At 43.1% G+C, this 7500-nt stretch overlaps 1 protein-coding gene across 5 annotated transcripts in view; it reads right to left on the reverse strand.

Annotated features, from left to right (window-relative positions):
* The window catches only part of LOC124037452 (myelin regulatory factor-like), a 125322-nt gene that overhangs the window by 100974 nt on the left and 16848 nt on the right, over positions 1 to 7500 (reverse strand). The gene's annotated exons all lie outside the window — the stretch shown is intronic.

Below are 7500 nucleotides of genomic sequence, written 5' to 3' on the forward strand. Positions count from 1 at the left end.
AGAGAGAGAGAGAGAGAGAGAGAGAGAGAGAGAGAGAGAGACAGAGAGAGAGAGACAGAGAGACAGAGAGAGAGACAGAGAGAGAGAGAGAGAGACAGAGAGAGAGAGGAGAGAGAGAGAGACAGAGAGAGAGAGACAGAGAGAGAGAGGGAGAGAGCATCCCCCCGTCAGCCCCACTGATAGCCCAATGACAACCCCCCCAAACCCACTGAGGACAAACACAAGCCACAGATTGTCCTCCTTATGGACTCAAACGGGGAATATATTTTGGACTTGGACTTTATGACCAGGTCCACCTATACGAGGCAGCAGTGCCCACCTTCGCCCGGAACCAAAATCACATCGCACAGACGTGTCAGACAATCTCACAAACTTGCAGGACCCTCCCCCTGGACCTACACATAGAGGACCCACACCGAGAGGACCTACATCCAGACCACAGCATCCCCAGCCACATCCACACCCCCACCCCAACCAATCAATACCCACCCAAACCAACCATGCCCACACCCTATTTAGGGCCCCTCAGATCACACCTATGCCCCTCCTGCCCACCCCATGCACCCCACTCCCGCAAAGAGGGCTTCAACATGGAAGTCACACATACGCCCAGGCCATGAGCAGGCAAACAGGCCCAACCCCCACTCTTACACTCGCCCAAGCCAATGGAATGTACCAGATGCTCAGCAGGCTCTGCTCACACTTACTGGTCTGAGGCCAAACCACACGACCAACAACATTGAACACTTTTTTGGAACACAAATCCTTCACTATCTCATCCTGGAATATCCAAGGACTGAGGTCATCTGCCTTTGGCCTAAAGCGCAGGAACCTGTACTTCACCAAAGAAATCGGTAATACAGACATTGTCATCCTACAAGAAACCTGGTATAGAGGAGATGAACCCACTGGTTGCCCTCTAGGTTACAGAGAGCTGGTAGTCCCATCCACCAAAAACGACCAGGTGTGAAACAGGGAAGAGTCTCAGGGACTATGCTAATTTGGAAGGGACTATGCTAATTTGGAAGGGACAATGCTAATTTGGAAGGGACTATGTTAATTTGGAAGGGACTATGTTAATTTGGAAGGGACTATGTTAATTTGGAAGGGACTATGTTAATTTGGAAGGGACTATGTTAATTTGGAAGAGACTATGCTAATTTGGAAGGGACTATGCTAATTTGGAAGGGACTATGCTAATTTGGAAGGGACTATGTTAATTTGGAAGAGACTATGCTAATTTGGAAGGGACTATGCTAATTTGGAAGGGACTATGCTAATTTGGAAGGGACTATGTTAATTTGGAAGGGACTATGCTAATTTGGAAGGGACTATGCTAATTTGGAAGGGACCATGCTAATTTGGAAGGGACTATGCTAATTTGGAAGGGACTATGCTAATTTGGAAGGGACCACGCTAATTTGGAAGGGACCATGCTAATTTGGAAGGGACCATGCTAATTTGGAAGGGACTATGTTAATTTGGAAGGGACTATGCTAATTTGGAAGGGACTATGTTAATTTGGAAGGGACTATGTTAATTTGGAAGGGACTATGCTAATTTGGAAGGGACTATGCTAATTTGGAAGGGACTATGCTAATTCTGAAGGGACTATGTTAATTTGGAAGGGACTATGTTAATTTGGAAGAGACTATGCTAATTTGGAAGAGACTATGCTAATTTGGAAGGGACTATGCTAATTTGGAAGGGACTATGTTAATTTGGAAGGGACCATGCTAATTTGGAAGGGACTATGCTAATTTGGAAGGGACTATGCTAATTTGGAAGGGACTATGCTAATTTGGTATAGAGCAGACCTGACCCACTCTATGAACTTAGTCAAATCAGGAACATTTTACATCTGGCTAGAAATGAAAAAGGAAATGATTTAAACAGAGAAACATGTCCTCATGTGTGCTACTCAATAGAATCCCATTAATTCTGCAATGACAGCTTCTCCATCCTAGAAGTTAGAGATCAATCATTTCCTGGCAGGGACATGTACTAGTCTGTGGTGACCTAAAACCCAGAACTGGACAAGAACCTGACACTCTCAGCACACAGGGCGGACAAACACCTACCTGGAGGTGACAGCATTCCCTCACAAAAGGGACCCCCCAATTTGGAAGGACAACATAATTTGGAAACTATGCCCCCCCCAATTTAGGACAACATAACCAACAAATATGTCCCCCCCCAACTGGAAGGACAACTAACCAACAAATATGCCCCCCCCCCAATTAGGAACAACATAACCAACAAATATGCCCCCCCCAACTAGGTTAACATAACCAACAAATATGCCCCCCATTTAGGACAACATGCTAATTTGGAAGGGACTATGCTAATTTGGAAGGGACTATAACTAAACAAATATGACCCCCCAACTAGGACAACATAACCAACAAATCATGAACATTTTACAACTAGGACAACATAACCAACAAATATGCCCCCAACTAGGCCCCCCCAACTAGGACAACATAACCTCAAATGTGCCCCCAACTAGACAACATTAATTCAACAAATGACAGCCCCTCCAACTAGGAAGTTACATAACCAACAAATTTCCATGCCCAGGGACAACATAACTAGTCAAATGGTGACCTAAAACCAGACAACTAACCAAGAATATGACCCCCCAACTAGGACAACATAACGGACAAAAACACCCCTGGAGGTAGGACAACATAACCACAAATATGCCCCCCCCCAACTAGGACAACATAACCAACAAATATGCCCCCCCCCCCCAACTAGGACAACATAACCAACAAATATGCCCCCCAACTAGGACAACATAACCAACAAATATGCCCCCCCAACTAGGACAACATAACCAACAAATATGCCCCCCCAACTAGGACAACATAACCAACAAATATGCCCCCCCCCCAACTAGGACAACATAACCAACAAATATGCCCCCCCCCCCCCAACTAGGACAACATAACCAACAAATATGCCCCCCCCCCCCAACTAGGACAAATGCCCCCCAACTAGGACAACATAACCAACAAATATGCCCCCCCCCCCCCCCCCCAACTAGGACAACATAACCAACAAATATGCCCCTCCCCCAACTAGGACAACATAACCAACAAATATGCCCCCCCCCCCAACTAGGACGACATATCCAAACAAAAACAGGTCACAACTGCTGCATGCTGGGTATTTACATAGTCAATACCTACGGTAGGTAAAACCTATAGCTCATCTCTTGGCGGTAGTACTGTAGACTACCCATAGTCCCATAGTCTCTCAGAGCATTCACAGTCAGCCTACTAACACCCCTATCTAACACCCTATCAGATCGCAGCACAATCACAATTTACTTGATCGGAGCAATACTCAATCATGAGGCATAGAAGCCGAACAAAATATTAAGAAATGCTATAGATGGAAGGAGGGGTAGTGTAGAAACCTGCCAGCAAATCCAATCCCTCCTAGACAACATCCTTGTCACGTTCTGACCTTTATTTCCTTTGTTTTGTATTTATTTAGTCTGGTCAGGGCGTGAGTTGGGTGGGCAGTCTATGTTTGTTTTTCTAGGTTTTGGGTATTTCTATGTTCCGGCCGAGTATGGTTCTCAATCAGAGGCAGGTGTCATTAGTTGTCTCTGATTGAGATTCATACTTAGGTAGCCTGGGTTTCACTGTGTGTTTGTGGGTGATTGTTCCTGTCTCTGTGTTTGCACCAGATAGGACTGTTTAGGTTTTCGCACATTTATTGTTTTGTTAGTTATTTCATGTCTAGTTCCTTTATTAAAGAACATGAATAACCACCACGCTGCGTTTTGGTCCGCTTCTCCTTCACCACAGGAAAACCCTTACAATCCTGGACAAAATGTTTTCCTGCAATAGTGAAGGTGTTAATAAGAAGAAGAAGAAGAAGAAGAAGAAGAAGAAGAAGAAGAAGAAGAAGAAGAAGAAGAAGAAGAAGAAGAAGAAGAAGAAGAAGAAGAAGAAGGAGAAGAAGAAGAAGTAGAAGAAGGAGAAGAAGAAGGAGAAGAAGAAGAAGGAGAAGAAGAAGAAGGAGAAGAAGAAGAAGGAGAAGAAGAAGAAGGAGAAGAAGAAGAAGGAGAAGCAGAAGAAGAAGAAGAAGAAGAAGAAGAAGAAGAAGAAGAAGAAGAAGAAGAAGAAGAAGAAGAAGAAGAAGAAGAAGAAGAAGAAGAAGAAGAAGAAGAAGAAGAAGAAGAAGAAGGAGAAGAAGAAGGAGAAGGATAAGAAGAAGAAGAAGGAGAAGAAGAATGAGAAGGAGAAGAAGAGAAGAAGGAGAAGAAGGAGAAGAAGAGGGAGAAGAAGAAGAGGAAGGAGAAGAAGAAGCAGAAGAAGAAGGAGAAGCAGAAGAAGAAGGAGAAGAAGAAGAAGGAGAAGAAGGAGAAGAAGAAGGAGTAGGAAGTCTGAACAATATATTTCACCTATCAGCTAACATATCATATTTAAATTCCGGGCAGAAAACCCAAGACAACTAACAACAAAGAGAAATGGTTTGATGAAGAATGTAAAAAAAAAACTAAGAAAGAAATTCATAAACTAATCCAACCGAAAACACAGAGAACCAGAAAATGTCTTCACTCTGGTGAATCACTAAAACAATACAGAAATGCACTGAGAAGGAAGAGCATGACAGAAAACAGCTCATTGTGATTGAAGACTTCATAGAATCAAATCACTTTTGGGAAAATTGGAACACACTAAACAAACAACACAAAGTGTGTTGGAGATATGGAGATAAATGGAGAAACCACTTCTTCAATCTTTTCGGGACATGTAACAGAATCAACTGATGAAGATGACCAAAACACACTGGATTATCAAATAACATTGGATGACCTACAGAACAAAATTACAAACCCTCCAACCCAAAAAGGTCTGTGGTGTTGATGGTATCCTCAATGAAATGATCAAATATACAGACCACAAATGAAATGGGCTATTCTTAAACTCTTCAACATTATTCTTAGCTCCGGCGTCTGCCCTGATATCTGGAACCAAGATCTGATCACCCCAATCCACAAAAGTGGAGACAAATTTGACCCCAATAAATTACCGTGGAATATGCGTCAGCATACCACAATTAATTTTCTCAGTGAAAACAATGTCCTGAGCAAATATAAAATTGGCTTCTTACCAAAATACCGTACAACAGACCACATATACACCTACTGACAAACAAACAACACAAAACTAAAAACAAGTATTTTCATGCTTTGTTGATTTCAAAAAAGGTTTTGACATCATTTGGCACGAGGGTATATAAACTGATGGAAAGCAGTGTTGGGGAAAAAACATACAACATTATAAAATCAATAAACACAAATAACAAGTGTGAGGTTATAATTGACAATAAACACACTGATTTCTTTCCTCGGGACCGTGAGTTGAGACATATATATATTTACTAATTGGCGAGGGCACTAGAACAGTCTGCAGCACCCAGGCTCACCCTACTAGAATCTGACAGAGAGAGAGAGACAGACAGAGAGAGAGACAGAGAGCGAGAGATAGAGGGAGAGCGAGAGACAGACAGAGAAAGAGAGAGAGACAGACAGACAGAGAGAGAGAGAGAGAGAGAGAGAGAGAGAGAGAGAGAGAGAGAGACACAGAGAGAGAGAGAGAGGTCACAGTGTCACGTATACTCCCTTTCTGGCCTCTAGGTCACCAGCTGCTCGTTGTGGCGCACACCTGTCACCATAGATACGCACAGCTGTCACCATGGATATGCACACCTGCGCATCATCAGTCTCACCCTGATCACTTCCCTGATTAGCTTCCCTATATATGTCTGTGTGCTTGTATGTGTTTCTTGTTTTTTTGTATTACAGTGTGTTGATTTATTAAAATCAATTCCCTGAACTTGCTTCCCGACATCGTTACAACGCAGGAGGACAATAGTATCTCAGGTTATCTCATATTATCTCCAATAGTAAATAGGAAGTAGACCAGCCTACCAAAAACAGTGTTCAAAAATCCCTCTACACAACATCCCTAAAAAGTACTATACTGAGAAACAAACATAATTTCTAGGCCAAAGAGAGATTACTGTGTTGCGAAGTACATGTTATATGATTGAATTAAAGCTGTAAGGGAGTAAAATATAATAAAATGTTATAAGCCTGACTGGTCAAAAACAATGCATTCCTCTAACGGCCACATACCTACTGTTACAGAGCAGGAGGAAACCATGGACTATGAGATCTACCGGCCCCCAACCACACCAACCTCTAACTCACAGAGTTAAACTACGGCCCCCAACCAACCACACTATACTACACCAAAATACACGATACTACACTACACCACAATACACTACATCACACTACACCACACTACACTACACTACACTACACTACACTACACAATACACTACATCACACTACACCACACTACACTACACTACACTACACTACACTACACTACACCACACATACACTACAATACACTACACTACACTACACTACACTACACCACAATACACTACATCACACTACACTACACTACACCACATCACACCACACTACATCACACTACACCACAATACACTACACTACACTACACTACACTACATTACACTACACTACACTACACTACACTACACTACACTACACTACACTACACTACACTACACTACATCACACTACACTACACTACACCACACTACACTACATCACACCACACTACATCACACTACACCACAATACACCACACTACACCACACTACACTACACTACACTACACTACACTACACTACACTACACTACACTACACTACACTACACTACATCACACTACACTACACTACACCACACTACACTTCATCACACCACACTACATCACACTACACCACACTACACCACACTACGCTACACTACACCACACCACACTACACTACACTACACTACACTACACTACACTACACCACACCACACCACACTACACTTCACTACACCACACTACACTTCACTACACCACACCACACCACACTACACTTCACTACACCACACTACACTTCACTACACCACACTACACCACACTACACTACACCACACTACACCACACTACACTTCACTACACTACACTTCACTACACCACACTACACTTCACTACACCACACTACACCACACTACACTTCACTACACCACACTACACTTCACTACACCACACTACACCACACTACACTACACTACACCACACTACACTTCACTACACTACACTTCACTACACCACACTACACCACACTACACTTCACTACACCACACTACACTTCACTACACCACACTACACCACACCACACTTCACTACACCACACTACACTTCACTACACCACACTACACCACACTACACTTCACTACACCACACCACACTACACTACACTACACTACACTACACCACACCACACCACACCACACACACTACACTACACTACACTACACTACACCACACACCACACTACACTACACTACACTACACTACACTACACTACACTACACCACACCACA

This window comes from Oncorhynchus gorbuscha, linkage group LG06 (assembly GCF_021184085.1).
Source record: "Oncorhynchus gorbuscha isolate QuinsamMale2020 ecotype Even-year linkage group LG06, OgorEven_v1.0, whole genome shotgun sequence".
In the NCBI taxonomy this organism is placed as follows: domain Eukaryota; kingdom Metazoa; phylum Chordata; class Actinopteri; order Salmoniformes; family Salmonidae; genus Oncorhynchus; species Oncorhynchus gorbuscha.